The 22,274-nt window shown below is 40.6% G+C and overlaps 1 long non-coding RNA gene across 1 annotated transcript in view; it reads right to left on the bottom strand.

The window, feature by feature from the left end:
• The window catches only part of LOC307193148, a 180,833-nt gene extending 164,468 nt beyond the window's left edge, over positions 1-16,365 (bottom strand). The window contains exon 1 of the long non-coding RNA XR_013830234.1: positions 16,186-16,365. This is a non-coding gene — a long non-coding RNA (uncharacterized lncRNA). The remainder of the gene's footprint in view (positions 1-16,185) is intronic.
• Between the last annotated feature and the right edge of the window lie 5,909 nt (positions 16,366-22,274).

Genomic DNA, 22,274 nt, shown 5'->3' with positions numbered 1-22,274 from the left:
GCCTATAGTATTTAACAAATAGAAATGGCACTATGTTATGACAGTTAGTTTTGGCATTCCAAAGGAAAACAAGTATCTTGGATTCTCATGATATGTATCCATAGAAAATAGTACACCTTTCACCTATCTTATTTTTTACCTAATCTCTCATTCCTTATTTGTAGCCTCAAAGTCTTTAATCTTTACGAGCAGTGCAAAATAAATGTATCTGATAGAAATTAACAGTTTTCAAGTTCAAAAAGTTCTGCCAAAATGAGGCAAAGAGAGGTGATTTCTCCTAAGAAGTCTTTTTTGCGAGACAAATAAAGGATGAACTACACTGATATTCCAAGCATTCTGCTGAGCTCAGGGTATAGAAAGATGAATAAATAGCTTCTTCTCACAAGGAACCTATTGTCTATGAGGAATACAGACCATCACAGAAAAATATAAAATTTTGAGGTAGGTATGCTGATGGAGTTGTGGACATGCATTGTATGTTCGCTAGGATGTGACCGCTAACTCAGGCCATTGGGTACAGGAAGGGCTTCCTGAGTAGCTACTGGAGCTGAGATCAAGGTGTGTAGGTGTTAACCAGGCAGAAGGGTGGAGTGGAGAGAAGAGTAGGGAAGGACATGCCAGGTAGAAGGGGTAATATGAACGAAAACACAGCGGGGAACTACGAATAGCTCTAAAATGACAGATTGTAAATTATGAAGCAGAGAAAGAAGAGATATGGGGGGATGCAGTTAGGCAGTGGACAGATCATAGATGAGGATATTTGCACACATGAAAGAGTTTATCCTTGTGGAGTTACTGAAAGATGTAAAGCAACCAAGTGGTATTACCAAACCCGAATTTCTTTTATTTATTTATTTTTATTGAAATATAGTTAATGTATAATATTATGTTAGTTTCAGGTGTAATAATTATGATTTGACATTTGCTCTCATCCTCTAGTTTTTTAAGAAATAATGATTACATCCCTAGCACTGTTCCATCCCTCCAGACACCTCACACTTTCATTCAGTTACCAGATAAGGATAGCACAAGGACACTACAATGGATACAAAGAATACAGATGGAGCTAACTCATATATGTTGAAATGATGAAATGCACCATTTCTACATTCAAGCATTCTTTCCAAAGATGTCCCAACCTCTCATTGCTCAGCCTGGAGTCTAGTGCTGTGAATACTGTTACCTCCTTCTTATGAAGATAACCTGATTGAGTCTTACTTCACAATGGCACTTGGTTCATCCTTAGGGATACACTGGGGAGGCTGAAGATTACTGGATTTTGGACTGTTCACTTGTAAGAAGTCTCATAATAAGAAATGTTCACATATTTTTTCCTACCCTAAAATCATAACTTCAGGGGTATGTGTAGACTCATTTGAGATCTTTTTTTTATTCTGTGTTCCAGGCATTGTTCTAAGTTACTGCATTCAACCCTCACAACATCTCTGTGATAATTTTTTTTAACATCTTTATTGGAGTATAATTGCTTTACAATGGTGTGTTAGTTTCTGCTTTACCACAAAGTGAATCAGCTATACGTATACATATATCCCCATATCACCTCCCTCTTGTGTCTCCCTCCCACCCTCCCTATCCTACCCCTCTAAGTGGACACAAAGCACAAAGCTGATCTCCCTGTGCTATGCAGCTGCTTCCCACTAGCTATCTATTTTACATTTGGCAGTGTATATATGTCCATGCCATTCTCTCACTTTGTCCCAACTTACCCTTCCCCCTCCCCGTATCCTCAAGTCCATTCTCTAGTGGGTCTGTGTTTTTATTCCCATCTTGCCCCTAGGTTCTTCATGACCATTTTTTTTTTTTAGATTCCATATATATGTGTTAGCATACGGTATTTATTTTTCTCTTTCTAACTTACTTCACTCTGTATGACAGACTCTAGGTCCACCCACCTCACTACAAGTAACTCAATTTTGTTTCTTTTTATGGCTGAGTAATATTCCATTGTATATACGTGCCACATCTTCTTTATTCATTCATCTGTTAATGGACACTTAGGTTGCTTCCATGTCCTGGCTATTGTAAATAGAGCTGCAATGAACATTTTGGTACATGACTCTTTTTGAATTATGGTTTTCTCAGGGTATATGCCCAGTAGTGGGATTGCTGGGTTGTATGGTAGTTCTATTTTTAGTTTTTTAAGGAACCTCCATACTGTTCTCCACAGTGGCTGTATCAATTTACATTCCCACCAACAGTTCAAGAGGGTTCCCTTTTCTCCACACCCTCTCCAGCATTTATTGTTTCTAGATTTTTTGATGATGGCCATTCTGACTGGTATGAGATGATATCTCATTGTAGTTTTGATTTGCATTTCTCTAATGATTAGTGATGTTGAGCATTCTTTCATGTGTTTGTTGGCAATCTGTATATCTTCTTTGGAGAAATGTCTGTTTAGGTCTTCTGCCCATTTTTGGATTGGGTTGTTTGTTTTTTTGATATTGAGCTGCATGAGCTGCTTGTAAATTTTGGAGATTAATCCTTGGTCAGTTGCTTCATTTGCAAATATTTTCTCCCATTCTGAGGGTTGTCTTTTCATCTTGTTTATGGTTTCCTTTGCTGTGCAAAAGCTTTTAAGTTTCATTAGGTCCCATTTATTTTTGTTTTTATTTCCATTTCTCTAGGAGGTGGGTCAAAAAGGATCTTGCTATTGTGATATATTATTTATTACACTTTCCATAAAAGTAAACCAAGGAGGTTTAAAAATTTATCCAAGTATCTATAGTTAGTGACAAAGGAGGACCCAGGGAGCCCAGATGACCAGCTAATTAAAGGCAGAACACAACATAAAACTCAAGTTCCTGAGTTGGCAACAACAGTGGGCTCAAATAAATATCCAATCCCTTGATAGACTTACAAATTTAATATCTCCAAAGAGCATTCCTGACATTGATTGAAAATGACATTTCAACACTGAGGATGCACTGTCTTTCTTCTCTGGAGACTGAATGCTCTGAAGCATGAAAATGATGAAACACGGAGTGTATCTGGGGAACCCGCCGTGATTATGCCCCAGACTGCACTATCCCAGGCTCTCTCAGGGAAAAATACCAATGCCCACCCTGCTAACAAATATATATTCTTTCCCCTTTTAGGGTTTTTATTCCCAAAATATCTGCAGCCACCTCAGGGATGCTTATATATGTAACCTGGAGAACACTTCTGCTCCAGTAGCTTTGTAACATATGGTAACTCGTGGGTGTATTTTTTTCTTATGGAATCCGAGCAGCAGTCCCTCTGCACCAATACCTGGTATTTGAGCTTCTTGAGCTCCTACTGAATTGGTTTCATCAATCTTCTTTTCTTCCCCCATGGGTGAGGGGACATGACGTGCAAAGCACATACAGGTGTTAGAGTGTTCTAGCCTTGTCTCAGCAGTTTCCACAGCAGAATGTGTTGCACATGCCAGGCATTCATTTCAGTTATGGTGACCTTCATGGTGATTTTTTTTCTCCTTTTCCCCATAATTCATCCTTCTGTTATGGACAAATTTGGGGCCTCTTATCATGTAGGAATCTTTCAGGTATGAATGAATGAATGTGACAGCCTTTAAACAAACAAACAAAAAGGGCGGTTCACTTGCCCAAGTCTGATATCTGACTTCAGGCACCAGCTTGATCTAGAATTCAAAGGACATCTCAAGAATCCACCACTTGGTTCTCTTTGTTCAGATTTGGCTCCATCCTAGGGGGTCTACTTTATACAGCCCCCAGAAAAACTCCAGGCTCCCACTTCTGTTTACCTCTCTGTCTCTAGGTGACCAACAACATCTGATGCCCACTAAGCCATCTGGCTATACCTCTTTTCTCCAGAAAGAAAAATGAGAACAAGGGAGTGAAGGTAATTGGAAGAGAGAAAGAAAGAGAGCTGAGATTTGTTGAGCAGCTACTATGCACTGAGACACTTGGTAGGTACTTGACCCTCTTTAATTAATTAAGCCCTCATGAAAGTCTCTTAGGAACATCATCTCCATTTTTAAGCTCATGCTTTTACCGCACTGTCATTAAGGGCAGGGTTCCTCCTGTCGATCACTTTCCACCACATTCTATTATATCTTGCTCAGCCCATCAGTACTCGCCCTATCCTGTGCTTCATCTTACTTTCATCTCTCCTATACTCCACCAGCCAACTTTCCAGTTTCAAGTTTCCAAGGTGCCACGGGAGTTCTGTTTGTCTCTTTTTGTTTTCTCCTCCACTCTGAGCTTTAGGAAGTCCTGCTGTCTCCACTCTTCTCCTGATCCTTGGCCAACTAACTCCTCCTCAATTTTGGATCTTCACTTACATGTCCCTTTGACAGGGAGGCCTTTCCCAACATCCCAAATTAAATAAGACCACCTTAGTACCTACCCCTATTTCTTGCAGTCTGTTTTATTTGGCTAGAGTTGACACACGAAGTGTAACTATGTGTGCAGTGATGGGCTTATGTCTCTAAATTCTGTCCTCTAGCTGAACTTTAAGCTCCATGAAGAAAGACTGTCCTTATTTTTTTCACATGTGCCTAGCATAGTGCCTGGCACAGAGTATGGCTCAAGACACATCGACTGGATAAAACTTTAAGATTAGTAAATGGATAAAAGAATAAAGGACATTTTCTCCTTCCTGAAATCCACCTTTACTTTGTTCAAGGTATATGTCACTGTGTGTGTTATATTAAAGTTATTTATTCACATGCGTTATTTTTTTAACTAGGCTGTAAGCTCTAAAGAGGAAAAATTCTATAATTTCTCTATGTATCCCCCCCCCAGCCACCTTCTCTCTCTCTCTCTCTCTCTCTCTCTCACACACACACACACACACACACACACGCATGCACACACACACCTCAAGAAAATCCTATGCGGTAGATACCAAATAATAGTGTCTTAAATAAATGAGGCGGGAAAAAAGTAAGTGTCTCAAGATAAGTGGAGAAAAGCCAACTATGGTTTCACATGCTTCCTTTCCCAGGAATATTTGAACTGAAAAGAGCATCACTGAAGAGTGATGCCTGATAAGCTAATGGGGTTTCATGGAGTTCAGAGACCATTTTTCTCTTTTTTCAAATCCCATTCCATAAATAGGCTTCTCCTATTGGCCTGAACATGAACTTGGCTCTGTTTGTAAAAAAAAAAAAAAAAAAAAAAAAAACTGTAAATAACCTTAGGAGGTTCCCCCACCCCAGTCTCCCACTTCCCTGTTCTTCACTTAATAATGTGATGGTGCCCATAAGTGCAGCATTTAGCCTCAGAGGGTGTGTTGATCAGCATCACCCAGCTCTCACTAGCAGCTTCCTGGTTCAGTTCAGGATCCCCCTGCTCCATCTTAATAATGGAATCCTCATTTAATGCCCGTCCAGCAAGATTCAGAAGCATTTCCTCTCTCAAATAAACACGTATCCAACCATTTTAAATTTCCAAGAAAAAAAAAGGCAGGGTTTGATTTAAAATGTGAGAGGACAATTATCCTGCATTCCTCTGGAATCACAGAATGAGCTCATTCATTCTGAACAGCAACACTGGGAGACAGCCTGGATGTTAAGTAGTATCATCCTGTCACCAAAAGACCAATGCGTCCAATTATCAGCAGCACCTTGCCCTCAGTAGAGCATAACCTGAAAGGTAACAGAGGAGAGCTCCTCAGCCCTGGGGCCAGGGTTTCGTGACCTAAACTCAAAAGCGAATTCGATCAGCACAATATGAGATGTCCAGCTCTCTCCCTAGTGTTCTGGGAAGGCTTCACTGGGCTAAATCATGGAGCTTAAGGTAATCCATTCACAAGCATGCACTGAACACCTCGATTGCTGATTTCTCCCTGTGCTAGAAGAGCTTAGATGTGTACCTCCCTCTCACTCACCTTCCAAATCCCACCCTGGGGCTGGGGACGGTCTCCACACTCGCTTTCCCAGTCCACGTGGGTATGTGTGTTGCGAGGGGAAGGGTGCTCTAAAGAGGAAGAATTAATACAGAAGTCTGGAACTCAGTGAGGATAAAAGGGGACCTCTGACTTTTCTGAGATGGACTGTTACTATCCTCAACCAGCAGCAGGCAATGGCTTTGAAAAGTAGAAAGAGAAACTCTTTAGCACTTGAAATATATTCATATTCATGCCACCAAAAGTCACCCTCAGCACTAACACTGGCGTCCTGTAATTTAGGTAGTAAACCTCTCCTCTGCCTACATTGTTACCCCAGAGGCACCAAAGAGGCTGCACATCAAAGTTAAAATGCAAAACAGGGTGTGATTCAGTTCACCTTATGAAATCAAAAAAACTTGCCCCTTTCACGGTATAATTCTATATATGCTTATAAATATGAATATGAATACACAACACAAAATAATGCCTTCCAAAATGTGGCTGTTTGTATGGAACGTTAAAATGAATATTTGTCATTCTGGGATGTCTAGTATGCAAACATTTTTTTCTGTTTGAGGGAGTAGAGGTGGGGTTCCATCTCCTACTACCTAAAAAGAAAAGGAAAAAAAGTGTCTTTCCCAGCCCTCTGGCAGTTGGGGCATGGCTGTCAGACATAACATTAGCCAGCAGACGTCCCAACTGAATTTTTGAACCTTGAGAAAATAATACAAAAAATTTCAGAGGAAATTAGGACCTCAATAAAAAACTAGAAAGCAGAATCTATAAGAATTGTACGACATGACCAAGTAGTCTAACGTCTGAAAATCAACCAATGTAATACACCATATCAGTAGAATAAAGGACAAAAGCCACATGATCATCCCAACAGGTGCAAAATAAAAGCACTGCACAAAATCCAATACCACTTCATGACAAAAAAACAAAAACCAAAAAACTCAACAAACTAGGAATAGAAGGAAACTTTCTCAAGCTGATAAATGGCACCATGGAAAACTGACCTAATATCATACTTAATAGTGAAAGACTTAATGTTTTTCCCCTAAGGATCAGGAACAAGATGAGGATATGCACTCTTGCCACTTCTATTCAACATCGTACTGAGGTTCTAGCCATGGTGATTAGGCAAGAAAATGAAATAAAAGGCAACTAGATTGGAAACAAACAAGTAAAACTATTCCATTTTCAGATAACATGATATTGCATATAGAAAATCCTAAAGAATCCACTAAAAAGCTAACTGAATAAAATGCATTCAGCAAATTTGCAAGGTAGAAGATCAATATACAAAAACCAACTGTGTTTCTATACGTTACCAGTGAGCTATCTGAAAATGAAATTTTGAAAAACTCATTTAAAATAGCATCCTAAAGATCAAATTTGTAATAAATTTAACAGAAGAGGGATAGAACATACACTATAAAAACTATAGAAACGTTGAAAGCGATTAAAGAAGGAATGTGTTAAAACCTAACATTTATGATACCACACATCCCCTGTTTTACTCTAGATAAAATCCTTATGAAGTTTTTCCGGTGGAAACCAGTGAACTTTTTTAACAGCTTTGGGAATTTTTTTGTAGGATAATTTTTAAAATTGAAATGTGTACTCTTCAAACGAATTAAGGCTTGAGGTTTTCCAGGAGTCACCTTTTAAAAGTGTTTGTACACATTTTAATACTTTGATATTTTCTAATTTGGTTTTGTATATTTTTATGTGTACATAGTGTACAGACTTTCTTTCTTCTAAATAAAACATGTTTTCATTTGTCTAAAAAAATTTTTAAAAAGAATCTGTTTACTCAGAGCAGCTGTGGTGAAATTAAGAGTTAAGCACTAGCAGAGCATCTAAGGATGAAGATGCTTCTGACAACAGGGACTGACTTCCTGGAGGCCAGTCCAGTGATAATGTAGAAAGGGATGCTCCTATTTCCAGGATGAAATTTTGGTTGTGACATGACTTCAAATTTTGGTCAGTTTTCTTAGTCTATTTCTTCGGCCCTCCCTTAAATTCAGAGATCTGTGTATTACCCTTTCAATAAATTCCATTTAGCCAGAATTGGTTTCTATTTTTTTGTAACCAAGAACCCTGACTGGTATGGGTATTATTGCTGCTTAGTTTTCCTCCTCTCCTAAAGATTTCACTTAGAAAGGAAAAGCCCTTATAATTCCTAAAATATATACATAGTTTTAGCCCTAAGTGCCATTGTTTTCCCAATGTTTAACTCATTTTCACAAAAACATTCTAACTTAATAAGAATAACCTCGTAAAGCATATATGATTAATCCTATTTTTATAGGTGATAAAACTAAAGTTAAAAGAGGTTACATGATTGTCTAAGAGAGGGTAGACCTCAGATGGAAATATAGATCTGCTGAGTCTAAATCCCGAGTAATTTCTACTATAATAAGCTGCTTCCTTAATTTTCTGTCTTCAAAGCACAAAAAGCATGTTAGCTGGCCTCTCCCTAAGGAGGATGGCATTGAGCTTACGTAGACCCCCACACTAAAGAACACTAAAAACTCAGCAATAAAGAAATAGTTACATGAATTACTTATATGCAGTCAATGGAATAGAAAACAGTCATTAACAGTTATGCTTTCAAAAGTATTTAATGACATGACAATATTAGTTGCAAATTTTAGGATAAACACTCAGAAACAAATCCAATTTGCAGACATATGTGTGTTTATCTGTCTTATATATGTGTGTACATGTATTAGACAGACAGAAGTATTATAAAAAGTGCTAAGCATTAATAACAGAAAGATAAGGAAAGAAAAGAGTATATTGTGTATTTGAGGAGAAATAGCAGAAGATAAGCAATTATAAAGACAATAAATAGCTCTAGTCTTGGGCCTTGAAAAGACTGGGCCCATGCAATCCTACCATGCTATACTCACCAAAAACCTATTGCGTGCTCAAGTCCCTGAGAAAGCCACACCTTTCCTTTCTGTGTCAGAGGTTCCCATCACTTTTGGATTGCTTGTGGCTCTCACAGCTTCCCCAAACAGCCAAGTCCTCCCATAGCTTCCTGAATGCTGACCTCTCCTGGCCATTTCTGATATTGCACTTCTTCCAATTGAGACACATTTAACATTGAAGCAGCTCAACCTGCTCTCTTCACCCGTTGCAGATGAGCTAAAATGACCACAGGTGCCTAAGAGGCTAACGCTGCTGGAGACCCACTGCCAATAATCCTCCTTGGTGTCAGTCTTGCCATTATCCAAATCCAAGTTCACCCTGGGTGGGCATTCTTAACAGCTCTCTCACCACCTAGCCCTGTGCACTGGAGACTTCTCTGTTGTGGACACTTTTAGACTCAGGGAGTTTTTCCAGACAGGGTTTCCATCACTGATTTGAATTTTCTCACTCTCATCTGTGTTCCCTGGTTTTATGCCTTTCTGCTCACATCTGTGTCCTCTTTCTGCCTCATTGAACAGTACGACTGGCTTTGATCATTAAGAGTCTTCACAGCAGCCGATAAAACTGCTCAATTTGGCAGCAATATCAGTTATGAGAGAAGGAAGACTGGGCCCTTGGATGACTGAAACTCCATCTGTCACTCTGGGGAACTCTCAATGTTAGGAGCTGTGTCCTCACATCTAAAAGGAGGCTCCACAGGTCTCCAGCTGTGATGGGAAACAGAGCCTCATTGTGGTCAGTGTTAGGGTCATCATGCCACCACCAAGCAAACTAATAGATCATAAAACTGTTGTAGCCACTAATGACCAGTGGGCTCTCAACACAAGCAGCCCAACACAATCACCTGATGAGGGCATTTCTCAGTCTTTCAAGCAATATTTTCTCTTCATGCCGAGAGTTAATGGCGGCTAGGATCAAATTAGAAAGCAAAGCTTTAACAATGAAGCCTATCCAACTGGTAAAATGCGTCCGATACCATCTATATTATGGTCATAGCCTGACAAACAATGTTAGATGGATTATTTTAGATGATACAGATTTTCAATGATAGCCTTGGGATTTTCTAAGGGCCGTTCCCTTAGAAAGCATACACACGATTTTGAGTGTTTCTGAGCATATCTGTGACCAGTCTTTCTGAATTTAAACTGTTATAGGGCCCACTAAATCACACAAATTTCACCCCAGGGATGAGAAAGAGGAGTAGGGAGAAGTGGAGAAGAAACAGCACTAACCACAATGAAGCAAGTGTGGGGCTGTTTAAGTAAGAGGCTGTGAAGCTCTGCATTTCCAGTCTGCAGAGTCAGCTGGAAGCACTGTCCTCAATCATGGTCTCCATTTCCCAGTGAATCTTTGTATCTTGCCTACAGCATGTCTGTTTTCAATTTAAGTCAAGTTTATTTCAGGCCTTGGGCCTGTGGAGTCCTGCTAAGGACAAGGTCGTATAATCTGAACAACCTGTCTTTGTTTTCCTAGGGTGCAATTTCTTTGCCTTTGCAAGGAGCCTGGGACCATGAGTACCCATTTTACACAAACATGTGATGAAGAGAAATATAATCAAACACGGAGTATTTAAGAACCTAAACTTATACGGATATAGAGGACAAACTAGTGGTTACCAGGGGGGAGCTGGAAGGGCAAGATAGGGACAGAGGATTCAGAGGTACAAACTACTGTGTATAAAGTAAGCCACCAAGGATATATTATACAGCACAGGGAATATAGCCAATATTTTATAATAGCTATAAATGGAGTATAACCTTTAAAAACTGTGAATCACTATGTTGTACACCTGAAATTTATATAACATTGTATACCAATTACACCTCAATAAAAAAAATTGTTTTAAAAAAAGAACACAAGCTTGGTCTTGACATTGTGAAGGATATATTAGAAATATATATTAGCTGGAATGCGTTCAGTGCAAGCAACTGAATACACAGCTAAAACTGGTTTAATTGGTAAGAACAGTTATTTTCCCCCGTAACAAAAATTCTGGAGTCCAGGCAGTTCCAGGGTCTGTGTAGTGTTGACTTAAAAAAATGTATGCACAATGTGAGAGTTGCGAGTTAAGTTTTATCTGGGACTAAATGAGGACTGCAGCCCAAGACACAGCATTTCAGATAACTCTGAGAAACTGCTCCTTTGAGGAGGGGAGGGGAAGAGCCGGGTTATATAGGAGGTTTTTCAACAAAGAGCAGGTAATTGGGAAGTCAAAAGATTACTGTTAAATAAAGAAAACCAGACATCTCAAGTTAAGGAATTTAGAGCTTTTCTATGTATGGAAAGATGCAAGAGTCTGGGCTCACTGAAATCACTCCTGTGATATGCACCTCAGCTATCTGGGGCCAGGAGCCTGTGTTTTCACATCCTGAGTTTCCTCGGGGCTCACCAGCCCATGTTGGAGGGCTGCAATCATTGGTGACTGTGACATCCTTTGTTTATTGATATGGCAGGAAATATTCCATTTATAAATATTCCATTTATATATTTATATATTCCATTCAGTAGTGACTCAATAGAATCAGAGGCCCATGTTCCATACAGCTTTCCACTCTGCCACTCTTAAATTACTGACTCTCCCTTTTGGCTCTTCTCCTTGGAGTGGCATGATCGCCATCAGAGTTCTAGACAACCACAGAGAGGCAGAAGACAGGATATTTTATTTTCATGCATTTTTCAAATAAGAGAGTTAAATATTTCCCAGAAACCACAGAGCTGATTTTCATTTAGGTCTTATTGGCTAGAATTGGGTCCCCTGCCCAAGTCTTAGCTGCTGGAGAATGCAGCCAAGGGAGTATTTAGGCATCTTCAGCCTCTACGGTAGGAGGAGGATTCTGCCAGCAAGGAAACACAAAGGCGCTTGTAGGATGCTTCAGCAGTCAACACAACCCGCCACAGTACCAGGTACACTTTACTCTCAAAGAGCTTACAATTAATAATAACATCATTTTGTATGGTGATTGACAGTTCACAAAGTCCTTTTGAATAAATTACCTCACTTAATCTTCACACTGCCCTGCAAAATAGATTAAATTACCCTTTCCATATTTTTAAGGAGGAAATTAAATCTCAGTATGGAAAAAGACTAGTAATATAGTACAAATTAAGCTTCTTCAACCTTGTAAGTCTACTAGTAAACAAACTTAGAAATCACAGGGATCAACTGGAATTGGAACTAGGTAGGCAGATCGCCACCAAAAATCAGCCAATAGTCTAGGAGAAGAGGAAATGAGCAGACAAGAAAAAATGAATACCCAGTGAATAGGTAAATCTAAGACAGGGGTCATGAATGCAAGCCCTACTGAGAAGTTTAATTCTACAGTATTTATTGGGCACTTACTGTTTGTGCAAAGTTTAGACTGTGGAGAAAATCAATGTGAATTAGACTTAGTCTGTGCTCTAACAGCAGAGTCTAATGTAGTCCCAATTAGTAAATGCTCTGACAGAAACATGTAACTCAATATCTCATGAATAGTTGAGGGAAGCAAAAAGAATGTAGGCAGATTTTAGAGAGTAGGACACCACAGTCTTTTATTCAGCGCTCTTCTCCCTCCACATGTGATGTTCATTGTTAATGAGTTTATTTTCTTCCTACGCAACTATTTTTGGTTCCCAGATCATTTGACATGAACACCAACCAGCCAGGATGAATGTTGGCCAGGGTGCCATATTCTTTTTCTTTTTTTTTTTTTTTTTTTTTTTTTGCGGTATGCGGGCCTCTCACTGTTGTGGCCTCTCCCGCTGCAGAGCACAGGCTCCGGACGCACAGGCTCAGCAGCCATGGCTCACGGGCCCAGCCGCTCCGCGGCATGTGGAATCCTCCTGGACCGGGGCACGAACTCGTGTCCCCTGCAGTGGCGCAGTGGTTGAGAGTCCGCCTGCCGATGCAGGGGACACGGGTTCGTGCCCCGGTCCGGGAAGATCCCGGGCCCGTGAGCCATGGCCGCTGAGCCTGCACGTCTGGAGCCTGTGCTCCGCAAGGGGAGAGGCCACAACAGTGAGGGCCCGCGTACCGCAAAAAAAAAAACAAAACCTAGGTTCCATCCAAAATTTCGCCTAAAACACAGTTATTTAGCCCTACCTTTTCTACATCTTTCTAGATTTTTTTTTTCTTAAATCTGTACCAGTAGGGAACTTTGAATGAATTTGCTCTATGCAGATCCTTACGAAAATGATGCAATTAGAAACAGGGAGAGGTGCTGGAAAGCAGCAGGAAGCTCAGAAAGTAGACAAAAATTTTCTGTACGCTAATGTAAAGTGGAGTTAAACATTTTCCCTACCCTCAGTATTCTTTAAAAAACTAAGTTGACCTGGCCTTACAAAGGAACTTCTAGTCTTGAGCTGATGGGATGGGCTCAGTTGAATAAAGTCTCAAATAATAATTAATTTTTTCCACTTTAAAATTTTTAGTGATTATTCCACTCAATGGAACTCTCATAAAAGAGGTAGAAAGCAGAAATTATTAAAAGTACAAAAAACAAGCAAAAAGTATTCACTGGCATTGTCTGTTGGGAGAGGTCATTAAGAGGACATGAGCACCAGCTGACCCAAGAGCTGAACCCAGGCAATCGGAGGTGCCTCACCCCCTTCCCTTTCCTTGGAATGTACGTCCCACCCACTTTTCCCATAGCCGAAGACATTTCAAGGACAATTCTTGAGAGAGCACTGTTTTGTTGAGACCATCTGGACTGAATACGTGACTGAACCCAGTCAAGGCCTCTACATAAACTCTTAAGATTCTGATGGATGGGTGTGGAGATCTACTCAGCTTACACTCATCCAAGACAAGCCTCAGGTGTAAGCTCCCTTGCCTATTAAAACTTATCACCTGCCAATCTGGAGCGATCTACCTATCTCCTCGTTCTCTCTTTGCCCTCCACGTATGGAGGCCAATTTCAGATTTCACCCACCGAGCTCCCAAGGCTGCAAACCAACACTGTCTGACCTTCAAGTAAACAGAACAAATTCAGATTTGTGGTCATGTGAACTCCGCCTGCACATGGCCTTTCAAAAAATATTTCAGGGACCAGTCCTCCAAGAGTCATTTAGTATCTCATGCAACAGTGATAGCTTATTGCATATAAAGGTGAGAATTGTTGTTGCGATGTGTACAGTTGATGGAGAATAACAGCAGCCTTCTCAGCAGCTAATAAAAGGCCATCTGGAGACACCCTTCAACACTGATGTTACATTTCATTTTTTTAATGCACTAGAGATTGCATGGAAAATTAAGTTTTGTGAAAGCCAGCAAAGTGGCATGCTGTTGCCTTTCCTTAGGACTTTGTCACTTGTATTCATAATATTGTTTCTAAGCTGACAAGGTGACGCAAATCAAATCCATTTTTAGAACTTACTTTGGCTTTACTGTTGTAGATTTCTATATATCACAAATCCACACCTTGGAAACAGACTAAATAAATAACATATCCTATGTACTAGTGTCCTCTGATATCTTTAGTAGTCAAAGTAAAGTAGAAAATCTGATTTTTTTTTTCCCTTCCAGTCTTAACTGAGTGAAAAATTGTGTCATTGTCTTCTTGGATAACCCACACATTTTTCTCCCTCCCTGAGGGAAGTAAAACTAACATTCTTCAGTGTTTACTCTGTCTGAGACATATATTCATATACAAAACATTCAAGGAGGGTGACAGAAAACTGAGGCCCAGCAGGACAAGCAGATGAAGTTGCCCACAATCCAACATCTGGAAAAAGGCTGAACTAGAACTTGGGTCAATCTAATGCCCAAGTCCATGCTCTTTCCACAACTAGACATGATTCACAGAGGCTGAGCTGATACACAACCAAAAAAACCTAGAGAGGAGAGATATATATATGTATATGCAATGGAATATTACTTAGCCATAAAAAGGAATGAAATAATGCCATTTGCAGCAACATGGATGAACCTAGAGGTCATACTAAGTGAAGTAAGTCAGACAAATATCTAATGATATCACTTATATGTGGAATCTAAAAAAAATCATACAAATGAACTTATTTACAAAACAGAAATAGACTCAAAGACGTAGAAAACAAACTTATGGTTACCAAAGGGAATGGGGGGGTGGATAAATTAGGAGTTTGGAATTAACATACACACAGTACTACATATCAATATAAAGCAAATAAACAAGGACCTACTATATAACGCAGATATTCAGTATCTTGTAATACTGAATATCTTGTAACGCAGATATTCAGTATCTTGTAAGTCAACCAATAACAGAAAAAACCTGAAAAAGAATATATATATATACACACTGTACACCAGCTGTACACAATATTGTACACTGTATATCAACTATACTTCAAAATAAATAAATTTAAAAAACACATGCCTAGAGAAGCCACTTGATCAACAGAATGAAAAGAAGAAAAAGGAAATGTATTTTCATATTGCAATCAGAATCTTAGAACTAGAGGCCCCCAGACAGTGACCTCAACACACTGGCACCGCTCCCTCCCCAGCCCTAGTCCCCGGGGTGGGGTTGAGGGTTTCCTTCCCAGGCTCTGCTGGAGTCCCCTGACTGCATCTGAGACAGGAAGACAAGAGCACAGCCATTTTGGAAAAGGACCAGGGAACGCCTTGGGCAAAACAGGCCTTGGAAGCCAAAGAACAAGGGCCCTGGGGGCCTGAGTCCCAGAAGGGGGAAAAAAACAGGCTTAAAAGATTAACTTTATCTCCGTTACACTGACGAGTACACCTAGCTGCCATAACACAAAAAGCTCAACTATACATTTGCACCTTATCCGTTCCTGTGCTTTCTTGCAGGAAATTCTCCTGAATTTCTTTCCTCTCAGAGAAGCACTTCCCATTCCTGACAGCCACCCTGGAGCCCCCTACTGCTGATTAAAGAAATTATCAGTGATTATGAGACACACCTGTCTTCTGTTTTAAAAGCAACTTGCCCTGGGGAGCTGGCCCTTCCCCCCCCCCCCCCCCCCCCGCTTTCTCCGTTGTGCACATTCTATCTCTTCTAATAAAAAGCTTTGCTTGTCTAAGAGTCTTGAGGAAGCGATATTCATTTCTACGGTATCGCTGTCCAAGAATCTGGAAAGGGCCGTGCAACAGCTCATGAAGGTATGCTCCAGGTTAGAGGGAAAAGCTGAAGGGATTCGCTACCAGATCCCCGGCGCCCGGCCAGGGTGGGGAGGGGTCTCCGTGTGCCCTGGGGGCGCCCTGAGAGGGGGACGGTCACTGGTCAGGAGGACGTGTCCAGGGGGAGCGCCGAGGGTTCCAAAAGGTAGCAGGAGTCGAGGATGGAGAAGAGGGGAGGCCTCGCGGGTGGAATCTTGAACAAACATGGCCTCGGGGCCAAAAGGGTGGAAGGCGCAGGGATGGAGGGTGCTTTGAAGCTACTAGCCTGGACCGAAACGCGTCTGACTCACCTCAGTCGGTCTTCTGAACTGCGAGGACCCCGGAGACGGCGCTAGGCAAGCGGGTCCGACCCTTTTCAGGCCCCCCCTGTCCGCAGGTGGAGCTCCCGGAAGCAGCGGGACGCCTCGGCAATGTTGGGTCGGTTTTCGCCCGGAGGGCGTGGCACATCGATTCTCGCGTTTTTTCCGGGACCAATTGGTGAGCCCTACTGTGTGCCCTGCGCCCACCTCGGGGCCCAGCGGGGACCCAGACAGCCCCGACCTACCCTCCCAGGGCACACAGGCCAAGGGTTCTTAGATTCTCGTCTCTTATTACTTTCCGTTTCCCCGGGACCCTGGAAAGGCTGCGGGCATACCCAAGCTGCCCAATAAATGTGTATTGAATAAAAAGAAAAACTCTTAGCAATAGAAAGCATTATACCCATCAATACCCACAATAGTTTGCTTCCACATCACCCGCATATCTTCAGTACCAGTAAGTGGACCCTCAGCAAAAATATGAAGTAAAACATGTTTTCCTGTGCATGCATACGCACACACATGCATGCATGCACACAAATACACACATACATACCTGTTAAAAATACTCAAATTGGGCTTCGCTGGTGGCGCAGTGGTTGAGAGTCCGCCTGCCGATGCAGGGGACACGGGTTCGTGCCCCGGTCCGGGAAGATCCCACATGCCGCGGAGCAGCTGGGTCCGTGAGCCATGGCCGCTGAGCCTTCGCGTGCGGAGCCTGTGCTCCGCAACGGGAGAGGCCACAACAGTGAAAGGCCCGTGTACCGCAAAAAAAAAAAAAAAAAAAAAAACACACAACCAAAAAAACCTTTGTTGCCAATTTCCCATTGTTCAGGAAAACCCATCGCAAGAATGTGCCTCAATTTTCCCTTCTTCTCTGCCCCTGCCCCCATTCTATTACTCACACAAATACCCTTTTTATTCTCTTAGCTCCTTTATACTCTCTCCCAGATCAAAATGTATGTGCGTAAAAAGATCTAATATGAATTGTCAACACTTCTCCCAGAGTTACAGTTTACTCTCAGTCCTAACTAGAATTAAAGATGTGGTCTGCTGTTAAAGGAATCTCCAGCACAACTAAGCATGTGAGAAAGTATATTTGGGGGTGGCATCTTTGAAATCATCCTAGTTGATTATTTCTTCTCTTGGTCTACAAATTTATTGTCCAACTGAGCAGTGACTTTGATGAGAGTCAGAAATTTTGTGTTCTCACAGCATCATGTGGAGACTTCCTTCACATCATGTAGTCACAATCTTCTTGTGAGTTCATCTCCTGCAAACTGGCTACCATCTCCTTGAGAGGAACCATGTCGTATGTACACATTATTTTTATTTCCAAGGGCTAGAAGTGAGGCTAGCATAAAGTGTAATAATTACTATAGAAAACGTTGATTGGTCTTTCTCTGCAGGCTGCACAGTTCAAAGGGGGTTCCATGCACTATCTCATTTAATCCTTAAGACAAACATTTGACATGGGCTCTGCTGTTATGCCCCCTTCAAGGTGGAAAACAGCAGCACAAAGTATGCAGGGCTGTGACAGTGCAAGACTACAAAGTAAATGGCTCTCCCTGGAGGTGGGCAGTGCACAACTGTGCAGAATTAGCAACAGCCCTCTCAGTCAATGCTTTTAGAATCAAATTTAAATTTTCAATTGAATAGTAGGCTTTTATCAGATATATCTGTAATTCTGAAGAATAATTTTAGAGGTCTTGATACCTTAAACCAAAGAACATGTTAGAGGTAAAGACAGCCATCTGCCTAGTGTCCTTCACAACTTATTGTCCAGATAACCATTTATTCTGACAGAAAATTGTCACTAACATTGCTCTGATGACCATATGGTCTAACGAGAATGAGAAAACTAAAGGAGAGAATAGAACAGATTGTTTGAAGTAAAGATAGTCCAGAAAATCTGAGAATATCATCAATGTTACTCTACTACAAGTTTTAGGCTATTTTGGTAATAATTTAACATGAAAATGTCTCTTTTCTATAAACATATGTAATGCGTACTGGCCACGTGGAGCTCTGCTAAAACATAATAAAATCTTGTATGTCTTTATTTTCTAAAAGTAATAGCATATTAGGGCTTCCCTGGTGGTGCAGTGGTTAAGAATGTGGTTAAGAATGTGGTTAAGAAGTGGTTAAGAATGTGGTTAAGAATGTGGTTAAGAATCCGGCTGCCAATGCAGGGGACACGGGTTCGAGCCCTGGTCCAGGAAGATCCCACATGCCGCGGAGCAACCAAGCCCATGTGCCACAACTACTGAGCCTGCACTCTAGAGTCTGCGAGTCACAATGACTGAAGCCTGCGCTTCAGTCATTGTAGAGACCATGCTCCACAACAAGAGAAGCCACCGCAATGAGAAGCCTGCACACCACAACGAAGAGTAGCCCGTTTGCCGAAACTAGAGAAAGCCTGCGCGCGGCAACGAAGACCCAACACAGCCAAAAATTAAAAAAAATAAAAAGTAACAGCATATTAGAATTTAACAACTGAGAGTCAACCAATAGAAGTACACATTACATGAATTCATGGCATTTATCTGAATTGATATTTTGTCCATGGTCTCAGAATCAAAAGGATATTCGAGTAATCCTGAAAGAAGTTATTAAATTCTGCATTTCTCTTTTTAAAGGACTTTTAACGGAATCTGTATATTGAGTTGTGTATAAATATTCCTAATATCATTCTCTGATCTCATGGTAAATGGAAAGAGAAGGTCAGTATAACAATAAGAGGTTCAAGTGCAGAGGGAGGAAACATGCCATGAAGAATTAGTAACTTAAAATGAGTTAGTGTGAATTAGGGATGGATTTACTGAATAGAATTCAATAGCAATCTCATATCCAAGGTCATAGTCTAGCTTCACTGCTAACGAATTGCTCATTTTAGCACAAATGCAGTACAGTTCATGAACAATTATCAACATTTAGTTTTATCAACCATAGATCACAATCACAAAGGATGACATTAGGTGCATCTAAGTAGATTATTAAAGAAATTTTGTTTATAGCACCTATGGGTTGCCAGAATGGGCATCATTTCGAATATTTTCAGGGAAATAGAATAATCCTGAACTTAGGGAGACACCTACAGGTAGAGTAGAAAAATCAAATAACGTAAAAGGAGTATCTGAGAACCAGAAAACAATAATATTGTTTAATCAGGAAAACCAAAATAATTTTCTTTGAAAATAGTTTTGAATGCTGAGAGCATTTTTCATAATGATAAGCACAAATTATATAAGAATATCTTAGTAGAAAAAAATATATATATATTTTTAATTTTATGTCTCAACTTTAAGGTACTTATAAAAATCAAACTTCGTCAAATGGTCTAAAGCATGGTCCATAATTGTTGGAAATGGGTCAGGATTTACCTATTGGTAGAAATAACATTAGTTGCGATCACCATTACTATTATCATCATCATCATTTTTACTGAGTGTCTACCAAATAGCAACAAGTATATTTAGATATTCATCACTTTGGTAAGTTTTTTTTCATTTAAAATAAAAATACCCCTGGTTGGACTTCCCTGCTGGCACAGTGGTTAAGAATCCGCCTGCCAATGCAGGGGACACAGGTTCAAGCCCTGGTCTGGGAAGATCCCACATGCCGCGGAGCAACTAAGCCCGTGCGCCACAGCTACTGAGCCGGCGCTCTAGAGCCCATGAGCCACAACTACTGAAGCCCACGCGCCTAAAGCCTATGCTCTGCAACAAGAGAAGCCACCGCAATGAGAAGCCCAGATACCGCAACAGAGCAGCCCCCGCTCGCCGCAACAGAGAAATCCCGCGCGAAGGGACGAATACCCAACGCAGCCAAAAATAATAAAATAAATTTTAAAAAATAAAAATAAAAATACTCCTGATAAAACAAACATGGTCAGTGCCAGCAGACATTTATGCCTTAACGTAAATGATTTTAAGGTTCTTTCTTAAAGAAAATTTTGAGTAGTATGAAGTGGATAGGAATATACAGATACTAGTGGAGAGTGATGGTGATGAATAGCATAATCTTGTCTGTGAATATAGACCTAGAGCTGTTTAACAGCCCCCCATCCCCACCCCATTAAATGAATCCCCACTCCCTGAAATGGAAATCAGAATTCATCCGGTTTTCTTTTGTTGCTTATCCCTCCTACTTCTATGCAGGTTTTGCTCAGAAAGGCTGCATCTTCGAAGCTCTCCTCCACTGCCTATATTACTATGATAATATTCATATTTATATAACACTTATATTTCCATTGAAGGAAAGGATTTGACATCTTCAGATGCCTAGAGACATCATTCTAGTATACTTCCAAAGCCGGAAAAGCTTCTAAAGCTCTGGTATTGACCAAAAAATTATTAGAAAACAAATCCTGTAATTCTGACTTTTCCTAATGTTGACATTATGCCAGTGTATCCAGTCGTGAAATCACTGCACATCAAAAGAGGTCCACAAAAGAACTAAAATGGGTGAGAGGAGAGCAGATTCCACACAGCAAATACTTAAGGATCAAGAGCCTTTGTTTTTTTTTTTAAAGACAAAAGCCAGATTCTGTCGATTCAATCTTCCAAAAATAAGATCATAGTCTCTCCATCTTTGCCATCTCTGAGCAGCACCTAAGCAGCAGATAAGCTTAGATACTTAGAATTTCCGTATTATATTATTGTAACAGTCTCTCAATTCTTATCTCCAGTCTCGACTCCATTAAAAGCCATCTTCTACACAGCTGTTATGCTAAAACAAATCTCATCAGATTATTTCCCTGGTTAAAACCCTTCTATGAATCTCTTTATCTTCAGGATAAAGTCCAAATCCCTGAACTGTACAAAATCGGTCAGCGCCTACCTTCCCAGTTTCATGACTTAACATTCATTCTTGTTTAATAATAACAACTAACATTTATAAAACATGCACCATATGCCAGGGCTGTCCTAAATACTTTTTTGTTGTGTTAAAACATACAAAACATAAAATTTATGATGTTAACCATTTTTAAGTGTAAAGTTCTGTGGCTTTAAGTACATTTACATTGTTGTGCAACCATCACCACCTGAAACTCTATACTCATTAAATATTAATTCCCCGTCCCCTGCACTCCCCAGGCCCTGGCAAGCACCATTCTACTTTCTGACTCTTCTATGTACCTCATATAAGTGGAATCATTCAATATTTGTCCTTTTGTAACTGGCGTATTTCACTCAGCATAACGTCTTCAAGATTCATCCATTATTAAGTGTGTCAGAATTTCCTTCCTTTTTAGAAATAAGCTGAATAGTGTTCTGTTGTATGTATATACCACATTTTGTTTATCCATTCATCTGTCAGTGGACACCTGGGTTGCTTCTACCTTTTGGCTATTGTAAATGATGCTGCCATTAACATTAATACACATAGGTTAATGTACAAATATCTGAGTAACTCCCTGCTTTCAATTCTTGTGCATGTATACCCAGAAGTGGAATTGCTGGGCCATATGGTAACTGTTTTAATTTTTTTGAGGAATAATATCACCTTCCACAACAGCTGTATAATTGTACATTCCCATTAGCAACGTCAAAGGGCTCTGTGATAGTTAATTTTATACGTTGACTTGACTGGCCATGGGGTACCCAGATTAAACATTATTTCTAGGTGTGTCTGTGAAGGTGTTTCTGGCTGAGATTAGCATTTGAATCAGTGGACTTGGCAAAGCAGACTGCCCTCCCCAATGTGAGTGGGCAACATCCAGTCTGTTGAGGGCCTGGAGGAGGAAGGAGATTGGAGGAAGAAGGAATTCACCACTTTTTTCCATCTAACTGAGCTGGGACATCTCATCTCTTCTCTGGCCCTTGGACTGGGATTTACACCACACGCTCCCCTGGTTCTCAGGCCTTCAGACTCAGACTGAATCACACCACTGCCTTTTCAGATACAGACACCCCCGGTTCACATCATCATTCTGGAGGAAGCCATGGTAACAGCCTGAGCACTTTCATTTTAGGGACTATTCATAAAGATCCACTCTCCTGAGTCTTAAGCCAAGCCTAGCAATAACAGGGTCACGTGTTCACGTTCAGGAAGAAAGTAAAGTCAGACCTGAAGGAATA

Source organism: Stenella coeruleoalba (assembly GCF_951394435.1).
Source record: "Stenella coeruleoalba genome assembly, chromosome: 10".
NCBI lineage: Eukaryota > Metazoa > Chordata > Mammalia > Artiodactyla > Delphinidae > Stenella > Stenella coeruleoalba.
This window is presented reverse-complemented; position numbering and strand designations above follow the sequence as displayed.